The sequence below is a fragment of the Ornithorhynchus anatinus genome, chromosome 6 (genome assembly GCF_004115215.2).
Source record: "Ornithorhynchus anatinus isolate Pmale09 chromosome 6, mOrnAna1.pri.v4, whole genome shotgun sequence".
Taxonomy (NCBI): domain Eukaryota; kingdom Metazoa; phylum Chordata; class Mammalia; order Monotremata; family Ornithorhynchidae; genus Ornithorhynchus; species Ornithorhynchus anatinus.
This window is the reverse complement of record NC_041733.1, coordinates 39752333-39771308: the sequence shown is the minus strand read 5'-3', so window position 1 is coordinate 39771308 and position 18976 is coordinate 39752333. Positions and strand designations below refer to the sequence as shown.

The 18976-nt window shown below is 49.0% G+C and overlaps 1 protein-coding gene across 2 annotated transcripts in view; it reads right to left on the bottom strand.

Annotated features, from left to right (window-relative positions):
- The window catches only part of GAB3 (GRB2 associated binding protein 3), a 140895-nt gene that overhangs the window by 55862 nt on the left and 66057 nt on the right, over positions 1-18976 (bottom strand). The gene's annotated exons all lie outside the window — the stretch shown is intronic.

Below are 18976 nucleotides of genomic sequence, written 5' to 3'. Positions count from 1 at the left end.
CATCAGAGATCAGATGGGGGAGAGGAGACAGAAAGGGAGCAGACGGAATCAGACGGCAAATCGGCAAATCTACGGACAACAGGAGGCACCGGGCTTCATCTACTCGGAGATTCATTTTGGGGGGGCATTGCAAGGCGGGGGGACGGCAAGGAGGTGTAGCGGCAAAAAAAATCAATATAAAGCAGACTTGGGAAGACTTACAAGGGACAGGTCTATAATACGGACCATCTCCGACCAACTTTGCATAGATCCAAGTTCTCTACGTAGGACATTGATGCGCTACCATTTTAAAGAGAGATCTTGGCCCAAGATCTAGCAATGCTATTCCCACCCCCTCACCCCCACACCAAATCTGCTGGGAAAATAGCCCTGAAGAAGAAACATCTGCCTTCTGAATTTTAAAGGGAAAATCTGAATTGATCTTTTCTTTAGAAAAAATAAATAAACAAATGTGGTGTATTTTCCTATGCTAAAAACATTCCTGGATATTGCCTCACACAATGAGAACAGAGATGCTGGAAAGACACATTAATCTCCCAATAATAATATTAATAATAATAATAATGGTATTTGTTAAGTGCTTACTATGTGCCAGGCACTGTACTAAACATTGGAATAGTTATGGGCACATGAGGTTGGACACAGTCTCTGTCCCTCATCGGGCTCACAGTCTTAATCCTCATTTTACAGATGAGGTAACTGAGGCCCAGAGAAGTTAAGTGACTTGCCCAAGGTCACACAGCAGACCAGCGGGGGAGTGAGAATTAGAACCCATGACCTTCTGACCCCCAGGTCTGTGCTCTATCCATTACACCATGCTGCTTCTCTATCTGAAACTTGGGAACCCTGTGTAAAGAAGTAAATGACTGCTTCCAATCTTCCTGAGGCTGGAAGGAAGAAGAATTTTCATCGCTGGTAATTACTGGGTGCTTATTGTACACTGTCCTAAACACTGGGGAGAGTACACAGGGATAATCGACATGTTCCCTGCCCGCAACGAGCTTACAGTCTAGAGGGACTGTTTTTTTCTGGGAATCTGGTGTTCTCGGCTTGTGTGTTTGGCTTGGAAGCCCCAGGCTCTCAGAACATTCCACACAAAACAGAGTGTATTTTTCTTTTTGCTATTTCACCTTGTTAGCAGAGCACGTGACCTGAGGGTCAACAACAGTCATGCAGCCTATCTTTAACTGTCTCAGCTCACATGATGAGAAGTTCTGAAGAGAAGGAACACAAACAGGAAATTGGGCAAAATGAATCTGTTAGCCGGAGACCCGCAACTAGGCTCGGAAAGAAAGTGACTCTTCCAAAATATCGCAAGGGGAGACTGGCAGTCTGCTCAATTTCCAAGGGAAAATGAGCGTCTACGGGGCAATCCTCACCCAAAAGCTTCTGTCCCATTTGCTCGGAATGAGTGGAGCAAAGAAAACGGCTTTTATTTCCCAGGGAAACAATCCATAAACTTAAAAGTATTTCAGATACTTCCGAATTATTTTGTAAATGCCTCAATCAATCCTTGGTATTTATTGAGTCCTTCCTGCGTGCAGAGCACTGTACTAAGCACTCGGGAGAGTAAAAATGATACTAATGGTTATTGTTAAGCGTTTCCTATATTCATTCATTCATTCAATAGCATTTATTGTGCACTTACTATGTGCAGAGCACTGGATTAAGCATTTGGAAAGTACAATTCGGCAACAGATAGAGATAATCCCTGCCCAATGATGGGCTCACAGTCTTTATCCCCATTTTAAAGATGAGGTAACTGAGGCACAGAAAAGTTCAGTGGCTTGCCCAAGGTCACAGAGCAGACAAGTGGTGGAGCCTGGATTAGGACTCACGTCCTCTGACTCTCAAGCCTGTGCTCTTTCCATGCTGCTTGAGTACAATATAAGAGAGTTAACAGACAGGCTCCCTGCCCACAACGACCTTAATCAATCCATCGATCAATCATATTTATTGAGTGCTTACTCTGGGTAGGGCACTGTACCACGTGCTGGAGGGAGGACAATATAACAGAGTCGGTAGACACGTTCCCTGCCCACAAGGAGCCTACAGCCTAGACGGGGGACTCAGACATTAATATAAATAAAAAGAATTACAGCTACGTAAGTAAGTGCTGTGGGGCTGAGGGAGAGGTGAATAAAGGGAGTAAATCCAAGTGCATGGGCGAAGCAGAAGGGAGTGGGAGAAGAGAAAATGAGGGTTTAGTCAGGGAAGGCCTCTTGGAGGAGATGGGCTTTTAACATGGCTTTGAAAGTGGGGAGAGGTGTGGTCTGTTGGACCTGAAGAGGGAGGGTGCTCCAGACCTGACCCAGCCCTCCTCCTATTCATAATAATGATGGAATTGGTTAAATACGTACTATGTGCCAGTCACTGTACTAAGCGCTAAGGTGGATACAAGCAAATGAAGATGGACCCAGTCCCTGTCCCATGTGGGGCTCACAGTAATAATAAGAATAATAATAATAATAATGTTGGTATTTGTTAAGCGCTTACTATGTGCCGAGCACTGTTCTAAGCGCTGGGGTAGACACAGGGGAATCAGGTTGTCCCACGTGGGGCTCACAGTCTTCATCTCCATTTTACAGATGAAGTAACTGAGGCACCGAGAAGTTAAGTGACTTGCCCAAAGTCACACAGCTGACAAGTGGCCGAGCTGGGATTCGAACCCATGACCTCTGACTCCAAAGCCCGTGCTCTTCCCACTGAGCCACGCTGCTTCTCTATCCCCATTTTCCAGATTAGGTAACTGAGGCCCAGAGAAGTTTAGTGACTTGCCCAAGGTCAGCAGACTGAGCCCCCCTTTTCCCTCAGCTCCCCCTCTCCTCCCCTCCCTCCCCACTGTCTGCTCTTTCCCCTTCCCCTTCCCTCAGCACTGTGCTCATTTGTATATATTATTTTTTACCCTATTTATTTTGTTAATGAGGTGTACATCTCCTTGATTCTATTTATCTTGATGATGTTGTCTTGTTTTTGTTCTGTTTTGCTTTGCTGTCTGTCTCTCCTTGTTTAGACTGTGAGCCGGTCACTGGGCAGGGATTGTCTCTATCTGTTGCCGAATTATACATTCCAAGCGCTTAGTACAGTGTTCTGCACAGAGTAAGCACTCAATAAATACTACTGAATGAATGGCAAATGGCAGAGCCGGCATTAGAACTCATGACCTTCTGACTTCCAGGCCTTTGCTCTACCCACGCTGCTTAACAGTGCTTGGTACATAGTAGGCGCTTAACATACGCTTAACATCGTAAGCGTACATAGTAAGCGCTTAACAAATACCATTATTAGCATTATTATTACATTATTACAAATACCAGTATTACTATTAGAAGCAGCATGGCTCACTGGGAAGAGCACGAGCTTAGGAGTCAGAGGTCATGGGTTCTATTCCCAGCTCCACCACCTGTCGGCTGTGTGACTTTGGGCAAGTCACTTCACTTCTTGGTGCCTCAGTTCCCTCATCTGTAAAATGGGGATTAAGACTGTGAGCCCCACGTGCGACAACCTGATTACCTTGTATCTATCCCCAGCAGTGCTCGGCACATAGTAAGCGCTTAACAAATACCAACATTATTACTACTATCATAATAATAGTATCATTATGGCTGGGCAAGGCAATGTTCTGACAAGAACGTTTCTAGTGGGAAACGACTTTCTGCACTCACCCGCAGCCCTAAGCCTATCCTTGCGAGGAGTGTGCCCCGCAACTAGCCAAGATATTTGGGAGTCTCCAGGAGCTATCCTAAAACCCATGTGTGCACCCTCCTTCCTGCCTGATTCCAAAGACCATGGGGAGGGGGGGCATGAGAGAGGAAGTGCAGAGGCAGAGGGAGAGAGGAAGTCCAGAGGCAGAGGGAGAAACAAGTGAAAAAACAAAAAGACAATTAAATTCCTCAATGAAAGTGACAGGAAGGCACAGCAGTGCTTATCATCATTGTTATTACTATTGTTATGGTATATGTTGAGCGCTTACTAGATGCTAGGCACCGTACTAAGCGCTGAGGTAGAAACAAGCAAATCGGGTTGGACATAGTGCTGGGCTCACTGTCTTAATCCCCATTTTATAGATGAGGTTACTGAGGCACGGAGAAGTTGTGGTCCCACAGCAGACAAGTGGCAGAGCGGGGATTAGAACTCAGGTCCTTCTGACTCCCCACGCCTGTGCTCTATCCACTAGGCCACGCTGCTTCTAACCAAAGCCGACAGAAGACAGACTCAGGACTCTGGGAATTCATCCCAGAAGGAGGGCCTCCTGGAGGAGGTGGTTCTGAGGAGGGGAGGGTTAGTTGGTGGGTTCGACTGGGAAAAGAATTTCATGCATGGATCGGGCCACGGGAGGGTCTGAGTACAATCTTGGGCCTCTCCCCACAATCTGGAGACTCTCCTGGGCAAGCAATCAAGAAGGTATGAAGAAAGATGAAGGGTCCTCTGAGAAACGGAAGTGAGGAAATGAAGAGAGGGACGTGAGGGGCTTTAGAGGGCAGCTGACCATCTGTCAAGTGCTTCCAGCCCCACTGCTGAAATTATGAAAGCCCTGAACAATGGAGAGTCACTAAGAAGAGCAACACCCATAACAGAGATAACAGTACTGTAGACTTGGTGGATTAGTAGATTTTTTCAGGGCTCTTTTCGCTTCTGACTTCATTGGGGCTGTAGTGATTATTTCACAGCGCAAATTACAAGGGGGTTGAATGCTAAGATTTCCGCAGTTGTTTAGTGGACTAAATGAGGGGTGGGGAGGACGAGTCTAAGGCCTAATCACACACCACTGGTGCTTTGGGGACCACAGAAGCAGCCTGGCCCGGGGATTCAGAGACCCTGGGTTCTAATCCTGACTCTGCCACTCGTCTACTGGGAGGCCTTAGGCAAGTCACTCCGTGCCTCAGTTGCCGCAACTGTAAAATGGGAGTTCAGTAGCTGTTCTTCCTCCCTTCTAGACCGTGAGCCCCATGTGAGATAGGGACCTCATCCAGACTGATTAACTTGTATCTATACCAGTGTTTAGAGCAGTGCTTCACAACATCACTAAAATCAGCCCAGTCTTCTTCATCCAAGCTTGTTGACCTCCCAACCCCCTGCCACTCCCCACGTCAGTCCATACTTCACTCTGCTGGCTGGATCATCTTTTCTACAGAAACGATCAGGATGTGTCACCCCCCTCCTCGAAAATCTCCAGTGGTTGGCTATCCACCTCCGTATCAGACAAAAACTCCTCGCCACTGGCTTTAAAGCTCTCCATCACCTCAGCCCCCTCCTACCTCACCTCGCTTCTCTCCTTCTACACCCAGCCCGCACACTTCTCTCCTCTAAGTGCTAACCTTCTCAATGGGCCTCGACGTCGCCCGTCTCGCTGCCGACCCCTGGCATGTCCTGCCTCTGGCCTGGAACACCCTTCCTCCTCAAATCCGCCATACAATGACTCTCCCACCTTCAAAACCTTACTGAAGGCACAACTCCTCCAAGAGGCCTTCCCAGACTGAGCCCCACTTTTCCTCATCTCCCACTCCCTTCTGCGATGCCCTGACTCACTCCCTTTGCTCTTCCCCACTCTCACAGACTCATAGCACTTATCTATATATCTGTAATTTTATGTATTTGCATTGATGTCTGTTTATTTGTATTGGCGTCTGCCTCCCTCCCGGCCCTCCAAGACTATGAGCTCGTTGTGGTCAGGAATTGTCACTGATTACTGTTGTAACATTTTTTCCGAAGTACTTAGTACAGTGCTCTGCACACAGTAAGCACTTAATAAATACGACTGAGTGAACTGAATGAAAACGTTTTATAAAGAACACACGTATTATCATTAGGAGATGAATATGTCTTCCCTACAACATCTCTGGAACCAAAAGTGACGCCTGCTATCTTTTCCATATTATTCTTTCAGAGAGCTGGGGCCCGTTTTGGCAAACTCTTTGTATTTTTCACGTGCGTCAATCAAGTAAATGTTACTTTCTTCCAGCTTCTGTGAAAACCTTGCATGTGCACACTTTGCTTTCTTAGGAAGTACATACCTGGCTCATTTGTAAGAAGAACAATGAAGCATGATATAAAAAATCAGAGGGCCATAAAAAGTCTGAAACATTATTCAGAGAGCCATAAAAACAAATTTGTTACCTTGTGCACAGAGGAGCCTTTTAAGTACACCATCCACTTGAGCCTTTGATCCTGAAATCATTAGGCAGTTTCCAAGATATTATCATCACCCTCATCATCATCAACAGCATTTTATGGCAGTGCCTTTGCCTGCCCACCTCGAGCAGAGACCCAGTAAAAGGATTCGGCCTCTGCCCTCAAGGAACTTCCAATTGCATGGGGGAGACAAGTCAACACTATTCCTCCATTTCCAATTAGAGGCGTTGGTATTTTTCCATGATGTGGGAGACAGGGGAAAAACTGAACATCCAGACAAAGGCTTGGAACGCCCTGGATTCTTCAGGCAAACGTTAATGATTCCACCTTGCTGATAATAGGAGCTTTCCGTTTCTTGTGTTTACTCTATCCAAACTGCTTGTTTCACAATCTGTGACCAATTTCGGGTTATCTGTTCTCAATAGTTACCACTTTTATTACCAAGTCAACCGTGACCACTGTTCCAGTTTCCAGAACAGTCCCACCAGCTGACCAAAGGGCTGGTTTATCAGAAACGAGGAGATTCTTGTAGAGGGGGAAGAAATCAATGCTCTGGGGGCAACCTCTGGATGCAAAATGACCTGCATAAGAACACTGAGCCCCAGTCTCCAATCCAAAACCACTAAGAGAGCTGAGGACCCCCCCTGAGAATGCTGAGGGATGGACATGGAAATCCAAAAGTGGACCCTGATGCCAGGTGTGGCTTCATCAGGTTGGCGAGGACATTCCTAACCCTTTGAAACCATGAAGTGTGACGCAGCCCCGCCCAGCGGACGGAGCCCGAGCCTAGGAGTCAGAAGGACACGGTTTCTCATTCCGTCTTTGCCACTTCTCTGCTGTGTGGCCTCAGCCAAGTCACTTCACTACTCTGTGCCTCAGTTACCTCATCTGTGAAAAGGGGATTAAGACAGCGAGTCCCATGTGGGACAGGGACTGTGTCCAACCTGATGGTCTACCCCAGTGCTTAACACAGTGCTTGATACATAGTAGCAGTGTGGATCAGTGGAAAGAGCCCAGGCTTGGGAGTCAGAAGTAGTGGGCTCTAATCCTGGCTCTGCCACTTGTCAGCTGTGTGACTTTGGGCAAGTTACTTAACTTCTCTCTGCCTCAGTTACCTCATCTGTAAAATGGGGATTAAGACTGTGAGCCCCACATGGGACAACCTGATTACCTTGTATCTCCCCCAGCGCTTAGAACAGTGCTTGTCACATAGCAAGCACTTAACAAATACCATCCTTATTATTATTAGTAGTAAGCGCTTAACAAATACCACAACTATTATTATTATTGTAAGCACTTAGCAAATACTATCATTATCATTATCATCACTATTAACCCTGGGGGCTTTTGACTGTTTTTCTAAAACTGCCTGGGACAGCCAACAGAAATATGGGACTCTTCTGGTTTAAACGTGACGTATGGCCATTCTACTCAACGAGGAGATGCTAGGCCAGTTCCAAGGATGTGTGTGGGGGACTGCTTTGGACAAATTCATGGAAGGCCAACCTTGCCGTTAAGCACATGGAAATCCTTAACTGTGGCCTGAGGGGCACGGGGCATTTAGCTTCACCTTATAGGGAAGGTACAAAGGAAAAGACGGGGGCTGTAACTTCTCCAAAGTCACCCACCAAGTTCCCAGATTATAGAGTAAACTCTTCATGGGCAGGGAATGTGTCTGTTCGGTGTTATATTGTACTCTCTCAAGTGCTTAGTACAGTGCTCTGCAAACAGTAAGCTCTCAATAATTATGACTCACTGACAATTGACTGACTGGTGAGTCCACGAGTAGATGCTGGGCTTTATTCCAGGTAAAAACAACATTAGCACTCCTGGAGGGACAATGGAACTTCCAAATAATGAAGGGAATTAAATTATTTTAACCTCACCTGGGATAAGATCGGCCTTGTCTTCTTCGGGCAAGAAGGTGAATGGCTATTTCATCAGGACAGATTGTTGGGAGGCCTAGGGTGTGGCCTTCCTTGCCAGCAGGGAACATGTCCACTAACTCTGCTGTATTGGATTCTCCCAAGCGCTTAGTACAGTGCTCTCCACACAGTAAACGCTTAATAAGTACCATTGATTGATGGATTCCAAAAAGCACAGACCTAGAATTACCTAACCGAAGGAGCAAAGGATAACGGAGAATCCCAGAGGCAGAACCCAGCCTAACCTGCGAGGCCTGTGAGACCGTGAGCCCTACATGGGACGAGGGACTGTGTCCAACTCGATTTGCTTGTATCCACCCCAGCGCTTAGTACAGTGTCTGTCACATAATAAGTGCTTAACAATACCATTATTATATTATGATGGCCAAGGGATCTGCACCTCAGTCATAGAGGGATCCTGGAGCAGACCAAGATGGAATCCAGCAGATCGTGTCACTGAGTTCGGAGTTCCCAATAGGAAGTGACCATCTATTGTCGTAAACTCCTTGAGGGCAGGTACCATGTCTGCAGATTCAGCTGTACTGTACTCTCCCAAGCGCTTAGTACAGGGCTCTGCACAGAGTGATCACTCAATAAATACCACTGACTGGCTGATTGGACCAACGGGAGACCTTCGAGGGCAGTATCGAAGGTCATTTGTCCACTGGCCCAGAGTTTGCCGAGGGCTCACAGGCCTGTCGCTCTCTTTTAAGATCTTGGAGAAAAAGTTAAAGAGAAAGGCAAAGTCCTCCGCCTCACTGGGCTTAGAATTTACTGCGGGGAGGCAGAAGGCATACAGTCACCGGGAAGAGGTCTTACTGATGAGAATGAGGATAAAACACAGGCCTGGGAGTCAGAAGGTCGTGGGTTCTAATCCCCGCTTTGCCACTTGTCTGCTGTGAGACCTTGAGCGAAGTAACTTCTCTGGGCCTCAGTTACCCCATCTGGAAAATGGGGATTGAGACTGTGACCCCACGTGGGACAGGGACTGTGCCCAACCCAATTTACTTGTATCTACCCCAGTGCTTAGTACAGTGCCTGGCATATAGCAGGCGCTTAACAAATGCCACTATTACTAATTATTAATAAGGGGAGCGGGAGATGGTGCAAGTAGATTTTTCGAGGCCATAGGCTAGAATTCCAGCCTGATATTTCCTAAAGCCTAGGGATAATGAAGTTTAAGCGGCCCGTTTACTTTCTGCCAAACAGATCTGATTAAGGACATTTCACTTCTCATTTCCCCAGGTGTTGGACAGAGCTGAGTTAGCTGGATCTCCTACTGGGAGGGAAGAAATTACACCTGAAGCAAGAAACACCTCGAAAACCTTCCAGCTAGCCTTTTTGAGTGACCAAACCTTTCTCAGAGCAACCCCCCCTCCCCATTGTAGGGCAAAAAGAAATACTCGGGTCAGTCAAGATCCTTAAAACAAAGGGTGAATGACTCACAATGGAAAGTCATGTGATTGAAAAAAAAAAAATGTTCCCTTTTTGTTTCAGTTTGCCAGACTCTCACATTTCCCTCTCCTTGAACAGATGAAATCACAGAAGTCAGAACTATTAAATCATTTCCTCCATAGGGGGATGGAATAGGTTAACGATGAAAACACACTGGTTTGACCCACTTCTGCTGGAGAGCTACCTTCTCGACTCAGGATAATAATAATGATAATAATTCTGGTATTGGTTAGGCGCTTATTATGTGTCAAGCACTGTACTAAGCGCCGGGGTGGATATAAGCAAATCGGGTTGGACAGAGTCCCAGTCCCATATGGAGCTCACAGTCTCCATCTCCATTTTACAGATGAGGTAACAGTGGCCCAGAGAAGTGAAGTGACTTGCCCAAGATCCTGCAGCAGACAAGTGGCAGAGTCAGGATTCGAACCCATATCATTCTGACTTCCAGGTCTGTGCCCTACCTACTATGCCATGAGAATCGTTTTCCCTTTGGGCTCTAGACCCAAGAAATCGGGTTTTACGAGTCCCAGCTGGGCAGGACCACCCACAGACTCCACTCATCTCCTCCTCTGTCCCCTGCTCATTGCGGGCAGGACAGAGTCTCAATCAGTCAAACGCATTTACTGAGTGCTTACTATGTATTATACTGTATTATATGCTTGGGAGAGTACAACAATAAACACATTCCCTGCCTATGACAAGCTTAGTCTAGACAGTGTATCTGACGACTCTGATGGAACTCTCCCAAGTGCTTAGTACAGGGCTCTGCACACAGTAAGTGTTCACCAAATACGACTGATGGATTGATTCTTCCTCTACACTCTAGGCTCTTGGAGGGCAAGGATGGTGTCTGCTAACTTTGTTGGGCTGTACTCTCCCAAGCGTTGAGTACGGTGCTCCGCACGTAGAAAGCGCTAAATATATACAATCGATCGATGGATTGTTTCCTGGAGCAAGTACTCTCAGACAGTTCCTAGAAAAGGGCCAGTTCCAAGACCACCAGCCCCAGGGAGGGGGAAAGGGCTTGAGGAGTAATAGCAGGAATAATAGTATTTGGGGGGGGAGTGGTATTTGTTAAGTGCTTACTATGTGCTAGGCACTCTACTAGTTCTGGGGTCTATATAAGCTAATAAGGTAGGACAGAGTCCCTGTCCCAACTAGGGCTCTCAGTCTTCATCCCCATTTCCTAGATGAGGTAACTGAGGCCCAGAGAAGTGAAGTGACTTGCCCAAAGTCACAAAGGAGACAAGTGTGGAGTCGGGGTTAGAGCCCAGGTCCTTCTGACTCCCAGGCTCGTGCTCTATCCAGTAGGCCACACTGCTTCCCATTTATTAAGCGCTTACTGTAGCTCCAGGAGAGAATATCCAAGAGGAATTAAACACAGAATTAGACCGCTGCACTCTCACCCAGGCCTGTCTGGCACAAACCGAGGGCAACCTCCGGGGCAAATGAGTTCCTGGGCTTGAGAAGGCCTGGCCAGAGGACTGGGCGGAATGGTTTCCTGGCTTTCCGCCCATTCCGAATCTGCCTCCATCGATCAATTGATCAATAAGACCAAGTGAGCCCTTACTGTGGGCCTCCTTTTCAGGCATCTGCTACTGGGCTCTTGGGAAAGGAAGAGCTTAGGTCGGGGTGAACCAAGATCAAACAGTTTTGCTGACTGGTTCAGGAAAACGATGTGCAAGTAGGGTGCAAGGAAAAATCAACTGAAGTTATTCAGCACTTACTGTGTGCAGAGCACTTACTCAGTGCTTGAGAGAGGATAATACAAGAACCGATACGTTCCCTGTCCACAACGAGACTTCCAGTCCGGAGCTCTATCTACTAGACCACATTGCTTCTCTATTGTTCTCTCTCTATATTCTTCTTAGTTCTAAGGAATTATTATATTTGGTGCTGACAGTATTATTATTATTAATAATAATTAATAATATGAGGAGAAGCAGGGAGAGGAGAAGGAAGAAGAGGATTTGCCCAACCAAACTGCACCATCAAACACTGAATATTAATCAATCGATCACATTTATTCAGTGCTTACTATGTGCAGAGCACTGTACTATGCGCTTAGGAGAGGGTGATGTAGCAATATAACAGGGTTGCCAGACACATTCCCATAAGAAATGTGGCAGGGTGAGGAAGGTGGTGGTTGGATCTTTTTTCTCTGAAAATGATAAAAATAGTTTCCACCTCCAGGTTTGGAGAAAGCGCACCAAGTCTGGGGAGGCAGGGGAATGGACCTGATGACCTTCAGAAAACCTCTCCACCCACAAAGGTGTATTTTTCTACAGTTTCCTTTCCTGTAGAACACTGGCAGTGTTCTTTTGTGTATCTGATTTGATAAAGTCGATTTCTCTGAAGAGTCATTTAAGTCGCTGATGGGTTCCACCACCGGATGGCTCGATTGATCTCTTACAACGGCTCCATCGGCGAGTGCTCAGATGAAGAGCGCTAGGACTCTTTGGTAATTTCAGTGTGATCCTTCTTCCTCCTCCTCCCCTCCCCTACCCCTCTGCTCCTTTCTGAGAAAGGGTGCGGGCTCTGCTTGAAGTACACTGGCTCCCCAGGTTTCCAAGAATTTTGTGTTCATCTAGTTGTCCCTCTAGTGATCCTTCCCTTGACTGTGCCCAGAGGGAGGCTGACCAGTAAGGGGAGTGAAGGCCTGTGTCTGAGGAGATAAGAAACATCAAAGCCCAGACCCAGCTTGTGCCACACAAAGGTCTGTCTACCCGATGAGATAAAAATCCATTAAGGCCATACTTTTGACACCCATAAACACTGGGGTTGATTACTGAAGCCTTTTGTTCTGAGCCGCCCTGGGCTAATTGCTTTATCTCCTTGGTTTTTGAGCTTCTCATAGGCTTAGTACAGACCACTACACCTAGTGATTGCTCAGTAAAAGCGCCTAAAACTATAGTAAATAATAATAATAATAATGTTGGTATTTGTTAAGCGCTTACTATGTGCCGAGCACTGTTCTAAGCGCTGGGGTAGACATAGGGGAATCAGGTTGTCCCACGTGGGGCTCACAGTCTTAATCCCCATTTTACAGATGAGGGATCTGAGGCACAGAGAAGTTAAGTGACTTGCCCTCAGTCACACAGCCGACAAGTGGCAGAGCTGGGATTCGAACTCATGAGCCCTGACTCCAAAGCCCATGCTCTTTCCACTGAGCCACGCTGCTTCTTACATGTACTTCCTCCGATAATCTATACCCCAATACTAAGAATGATGGTATTTGTTAAGCGCTTACCATGTGCCAAGCACTGTTCTAAACTCCTGGGTAGATACAAGGTAATCAGGTTGTCCCACGTGGGCCTCAGGGTCTTAATCCCCATTTTACAGATGAGGTAACAGGCATAGAGAAATTAAGTGGCTTGCCCAAAGTCACACAGCTGACAAGTGGGAAGTTGGGGGGTGTTGGGGGTTTGGGGGGAGGAGCAGGGACCCCTGGGACTTGAGCCCCCTGCAGACATACCGGCAAGAATCTCATGCTAAGCCTGGCCCAATTGTCTGATTATTATTATTTTGTTAAGTGCTTACTATGTGTTCAGCACTGTTCTAAGCACTGGGGTAGATCCAAGTTAATGCAGTCCCCGTCCATCAAGGGGCTCACAGTCTAAGGAAGAGGCAGAACGGGCAGTGGGTCCCCATTTTACAGATGAGAAAATTAAGTAACGGAGAATTTAAATGACTCGTCCAAGGTCACAGAGGAGCCGGAATAAGAACCCAAGCCCTCTGACTCCCAGACCCGTGCTCTTTCCACTAGCCAACACTGACCCCCTAAGTGGATGCGCTCTCACTTCCCCGAGGGGGAGAGAGAGTAGAGCAGGGCAGATGGTTGGACAGACTGACAAGCCCTGGGTGTTACTGACTGGGGTCTTGGAGCCAAGATCCGCTTAAGGCTAGTCATCTCCCTCCCACAAGGGTCCATCCAGCAGAACCATCGTGCTCAGTGACTTCAAAAAAAAAGTCCCTTTGCAGCCTCTAAAGTCCCCTTTTGGGGACCTCCTCTGCCCATTTTCTGAAAGACAAGGACAGGTAAAACCCCATGAATCACCAGTGAAGCCTCGAGCATCAGAAAGAAATTGTGTCTGGTGAGCGTCGGGGTCCCCATTTGCCCCTCTGGGGGTCGGTGTGAAGGACCTGGACGGGCTGAAAGCGGAAGGACGGGAAAGCTGAGAGCCTCAGAGGCCTGTGGAGTGGCCCAGGAGTTTGGTCAGCACAGGCTGACTGGAACCTCCCCAGTCTGCAGCCTCCTTGTCTCCTCCTGCCAGGTGTACTGGAAACTCCGGGAGCTCCGGTTGCGTGCCTGGCCCGTTCCTGAAGCGTTCTGCTCCTCCGGCCCAGCGAGCCTGTGGTTTCTGTGTCTGAGACGCCTTTTTTCCAGGAACTGCCTTGGGGCTGTAAATGCAGTTCTGAGAGGCCATCCCTTGTGGCCTCGGTGAGCATAGATTGGGAGGCAAATTTTAAAACCTTTCCTGTGTCAAACCACACACACACACCCAATCAAGAGGTGCAGTGGTCACGGGCCTTCAAGGCTGGGAGGATGCTGGCAGATGGGACGGCGGCTTCAAAGTCATAGACATCTCACCCCCTCCAATCCTGGGGGGCCAGAGGATTCTCTCCACTAAAAGAGATGCTCCACCACTTGTGGGAAGTAGAATGCTCTGCACACAGTAAGCGCTTAATAAATACAACTGACTGACTCGTTTGGGCAGCCTGATCCAGCCTTTGTGGACTTCCAGATGGAACAGAAAACCAATTCCCTTTGGCCCATCATGCTGATCAGGGCATGGGTTATCAATCAATGAATCAATGATTGTATTGATACAATCAATTGTATTTATAGGGCATTTGCTGAGGGCGGTGGGGGGGACTGTGCTGGGAACTTGGGAGAGTGCAGTATAGCAGAGTCGGTAGCCATGTGCTAAACTCTGGGGTAGATATGGAATAATCAGATTGGACAGTTCCTATTCCACATGGGGTTCACAGTCTAAGACACTGAGGGAGAGATAGGGGGAAAGAAGGGCAGAGAAGGGAGGAAAAAGGGAGGGGGTGAGATAGAGGAGAGGGAGAACAGATATTGGATGCTTATTTTTCACAGGTGTTCAACCACTCCTAAAGGTTACTTCCCAAACCGTGCTCTGCTCGCTAGGGGAAGGGGAGGGGGTGCCCTAATGTCCATCTGATTAGTCAACCAATCTCCTTTGTGTTCCTGATGACCAGCTGATTGGTCAACCAATTACCTCTGGGCTCCTCATGACTTTTGCCAGGACTGATGAGAGGAAGTTGGATGTGGCTTGTTGCTGAGGATAATAGAAAGAGTCTGTGATGCCTCATGTAGATCGGGTGCCTACTGGTCCAGCGGAAGCTGAACAACAGAGAAAACAGAGCACTGCAAAGAGGGAGGATACTTCAGCCCCATCGGAACCGCCACACAAGGATGGATCCACGCCGAATCCCACAGTTCATCTAGCTGAGAAGGGTGAATCGGATCCCAGCCCAAATGGACCAAGAGCAGAACCCCCCAAAAATTAAAAGGTCAATGATTTTGCAGGTTCTTGCTCACACTGCAAGGAAAGGGAAGCAGAGCCCGGGGAAGAAAGAAACTGATTTCATTCTTATCGGCATCACTTTCCTGCCTGGTTGCTGGGACCTTCATATCTGCCTGGGGCAAATGATTCTGTTGCTTGTTTTTTGTTGTCATGGTATTTGTTAAGCGCTTACTATGTGCCAGGCACTGTTCTAAGCATCGGGGTGGATACAAGTTAATCAGATTGGACACAGTCCCTGTCCCACATAGGGCTCAAAGTCTTAATCCCCATTTTACAGCTAAGGTAACTGGAGACCAAAAAAGTGAAATGACTTGCCCGAGGTCACATGGCAGACAAGTGGCGGGGTCAGAATTACAACCCAGGTCCTTCTGACTCCCAGGCCCATGCTCTATCCACTAGACCACGCGGCTTCTCAGACTGTCTGAGAACACTAATTCTGTCTACGGAACCAAGCGACATCTGGGCCGGAGAGAGACTTGAGAGTTCTTCTAGTATTGGCCATCAGGGCGAGAACAAAGTTAGGATGAACAGGGACTACCAATTACCCACCCGATCCTCCCCCAATCCCAGGCTTTCAAAGGTCCCTGTGGGAAGAGAACACTTCTTTGGGCTCTGTTTATAGTGTACCCTCCCAAGCGCTTAGCCCGGTGCTCTGCCCACAATAAGTGCTCCATAAATACCGCTGACTGACTGATTCAAACATTCCAAGCAAGAAAACTGTGCTTGCACCTGGTTCTTCCCAGCCCACACTGCCTGCTGGGGCCATGTGAGGAGGAGGAGGAGGAAGAGGAGGAGGCCGAAAGGGGTGGGAGCCGGCTCTATTGTGTTGCTTTTTGAAACTGGGACCCGGCCTGAGATTTCCTCCTGTCCTTAACATCCCGATTTCCTACTGATCCCCGCCCATCCTCCTCCCTGTCCCCTCCCTGGTTGTCTGAACTCAATTTACCCTGTCTTCTTTCAAACTGAGGTATGGTGCTTCGCCTCGCTTAGTCCTAAAGTGTCCTGAACAGCCCCCATGGAAAGAAGGCCCCCCAACCCGCCTGGCATCCAGGGAGGCTGCTGCTTCCTGAAAATATCTGTTAACCCTTTGGAGCCATTCCATGAATCCAACTCTGAGAGCCTCCTGGAAAGAACCCAGATCTCGAGCATCGCTTCGATAATGGGAAATGACAGTCAGCCAAGTATGACAGGGTGGGGAAAACTGAGGTCTGGGGGGCGTCTCGGTGACTTCCCGAGCTCCGACGTCTCATCGGGGCAGAGATGGGGACGTGGAACACAAAATCACCGGGTCAGTATAATTGTAGTCCCTTCCCGACTCGGTTGGAGCTTGAAAATGCTACAAAGGGTCGGGGAAGTGGAGTTTCAAAATCCCCAGGAATGGGAGGTGAGGTTTTGGGGAGGTGGGAAGGGTGGGGACGGGACTCGGGGGATTTCAGAGTGACAAGAGAAAGTGGGCTCGGTTCTCTTTTCTGCCAGAAGTTCCCCGGCAGACGTCCATCCCACAGGCCTTCACTTCCCCGTGCGCTCAGACCCGAAAGCCCGGCAGAGCCAGGAGGAAACCACCCTGCCGGGGGTTGGGAGCCGGGAGCCGGGAGCGCCGTCTGATCCGGGGGCCCTTCCCCTGGGCCGGGCCGGGCCCCGCCATGGCCACCATTCCTGGGGAGCCTGCGGCAGCCTGCTGTTTGGTGACCTTTTCCTCCCCGGGAGATAGAACGGGGGGATTTGTCTGAAGCTTGGAATAACTTCCTGCGATTGTGCGGGCCTGGGCCGGCCTGACAGGCCCGATAGCTCTGTCTGGCCGGCGCTGAGGGAGAGCCGCAACTCAAGGATCTGCTCCGGGGTCGCTCCGGGAGCCGGGTGAGGGAGACTCGGGAAAAAAATGGTCCCCGGAGATAAGTGGGTGGAGACGGCTGTGCTCAGGGCCCCGGCTACCCAGTGATCCACTGATCCACCGTATGCCTTAAGGGGCCCTTTGGCGATTAGCCTCAAGCTGGCTGGCTACCATTCCTCCCCGGGGACCTGCCCCTGGGGGTCCAGGAATCCATGTCCACAGCTCCAATGCCCTCCCCACCTCCTCCACCCAGCTTCCTTTCCAACCCAAACTTGGATTGCTCTTGTTCCTGACCGCTCCCACCGCCCCCCCCGCATATCTTCAGACTGCAGCTCAAGGCCGACCTTCCAAGATTCTCCCTTCCCTTCACCTCGTGACCAAATGAATCCTCCGGTAACTGGTCCCTCGCCCGCCTTGCCCCCCTCCACCACCTCCGTCACGATCCCCAGGCATTCCCTTCTGTCGGCCCGGGAAAACCACACGCTCTGATCTCATCCACTTCCCCGAGGAGCCACCATCCCGACCCACCTCCCGCCACCCTGGGAGGGCAGAGATAGAGAGCGGCGGCCCAACGTCGCCTCTTCAAAATCTCGCGGAGGCTGTGGCGGCTGCTGCTCCAGTAACCCTGTGGCCGCGGTAGAGACCGTGGACTCTGGGTCGCCAAGAGTCCAAATCTCTGCGCCTCTAGCCATGCTCTGCTTGTCTCGTCTGTTTGTCTATGTCTTTACGTTGCCATAGTGCCGTGTTTCCTCCTTTCTTTCGTGTCTGTCACCAGTCTCCGCTCCCCACTTCTATTTTTAGACTGTGAACCCCCGAGGGCCAGGGATTGGGTCTAATTCCCACCTGTGTGTTCTTTTCCACTAATAATTAATTAACTGTGGTATCTGTTAAGCACGAGCCAAGCACCGTGCTGGGTGCCGGGATAGATGCAATGCAATCGGATGAGACCTGGGGCCTGACTCACATGGAGCTGAGGGTCTAAAAGAAAAGAAGAATGGGTATTCTGTCTCCATTTTACAGGCAAGGAAACCGAGGGACCAAGGCTCACCAAAGTCACACAGCAGGCAAGTGAAGGAGCCTGGATTACAACCTAGATCCTCGGACTCACAGGCCCATGCTCTTTCCACTATCCGCGGTATTTCGTCTACATGGCCTACACTGGGGGCAGAGTCTGTTAGACGGTTGCGTTCTACTCTCCAAAGCGCTTAGTATAGTACTCTGCCCATGGTAAGAGCTCAATAAATATGACTGATTGATTGAGTAGTACCCTAAATTATTACTCCAGTTATTATCACAACTGCTCCTCCTCCGCATGCCAGTACATCCCGTGCCCTCCCCTCCCGCTCAGGATTACTCTTATCTAGATGAGCCATATTGATGTTTATTAAACCCTGCTCCTGGAGGGAAGACTTCTCAAGGACCAGGGCTGGGTTTCTTTTTTTACCATCTCCCGAGTCCCTTCTGCAGTCCTCTGAATCCCGTGGGCGTTCAACGAATGCTTGCCAGCCGACGTAGGGGCCTGCTGCCACCCCCTCGGGGCCGGGAGGGCCTGTGGCGGAGACAGGAGCCAAGGCCAAGGTTTCGGGGAGCACCTCGCCTCACCAACCTCTTTCTGCACCCAGATAATAATAATAATAATGATGGTATTTGTTAAGCTCTTACTTTGTTCAGAGCACTGTTCTAAACACTGGGGAGGATACAAGGTGATCAGGTTGTCCCACGTGGGGCTCAAAGTCTTCAACCCCATTTTACAGACACAGAGAAGTGAAGTGACTTGCCCAAAGTCACAGAGCTGACAAGTGGCGGAGCCAGGATTTGAACCCACAACCGCTGACTCCCAAGCCCAGGCTCTTTCCACTGAGCCACGCTGTTTCTCTAATGAGCAACGTGCTCAGTTTGCCTGTCCCCACGAAGGCTCTTACCCCCCAGCCCCTCGATGTCACCCTTGAATGGGATGGGATTTTTTCCTGAGCCTTGAAAACACGGCCAATGGCACCGTGAGAAGCATCATGGCCTGATGGCTAGAGCACGGACTTGGGAGTCAGAAGGTCCTGGATTCTAAGCTCTGCCACTTGTTG